An 803-nucleotide genomic window follows, 5' to 3' on the forward strand; every position below is an offset into this window, starting at 1 on the left:
TAGTGAAAATTCATTTGTTCCTTTAAAAATAAATTATTTTCATTTTCATTTAAATCCATGAGAGAAAAATCTATAGAAAAGTTGTCAATGAAAATGAAATATGCTAAAGGCGTAGTCTTACATGTTATATATCTGTTAGATTAGATATAAGAATATCTTTGTCTTTGTTGCTGATTTTTAACACACACTTATCTTTCAATGGCCTTATATAATTCATTACAATCATTTTTACAAGTCTGAATATTATCCCTTAAAAACTTTAATTTATTGAAAGGTGAAATTTGATGAGATTAGAAATTAATGGTTGGTGCTCGACTGATGAATATCGGAGAGCTAGTTTATGCCTAAAGACTAATTAATTACAATCTTTATAAAAATTTTATTTGTTTTGATTAAAAAAATTCAGTTGTATTAAATGACTATTAAAGTTAGCCACTAAAATTAATTATAAAAGTAGAATACACAATAAAAATAAATTAAATTGCGCATATATTTAATTTATATGCAAATGCACAATGTCTAATTTTAGTATGCAAATAATATTTTTTATAAAAAAATAAGAAGGAACATTAAAGTATAATTAACTTAAAAGAAAATTACAAAAATATCGTGCGTTTCCACCTATATGACTATATCTATATTATCCAGACTATTTGTAGAACAATTTTGCTGGATAATCAATAAGAATTTAGTTAACAATAAGTTAATAAGTATTTTTGAACTATACTTTAGACTAATTAATTAGTAATTATTTAAATTTTATTTTTTAAAAATATAAAATTAATAATTATTAATTATAATTA

The sequence above is a fragment of the Arachis ipaensis genome, chromosome B10 (assembly GCF_000816755.2).
Source record: "Arachis ipaensis cultivar K30076 chromosome B10, Araip1.1, whole genome shotgun sequence".
NCBI classification, from domain to species: Eukaryota; Viridiplantae; Streptophyta; class Magnoliopsida; order Fabales; family Fabaceae; genus Arachis; species Arachis ipaensis.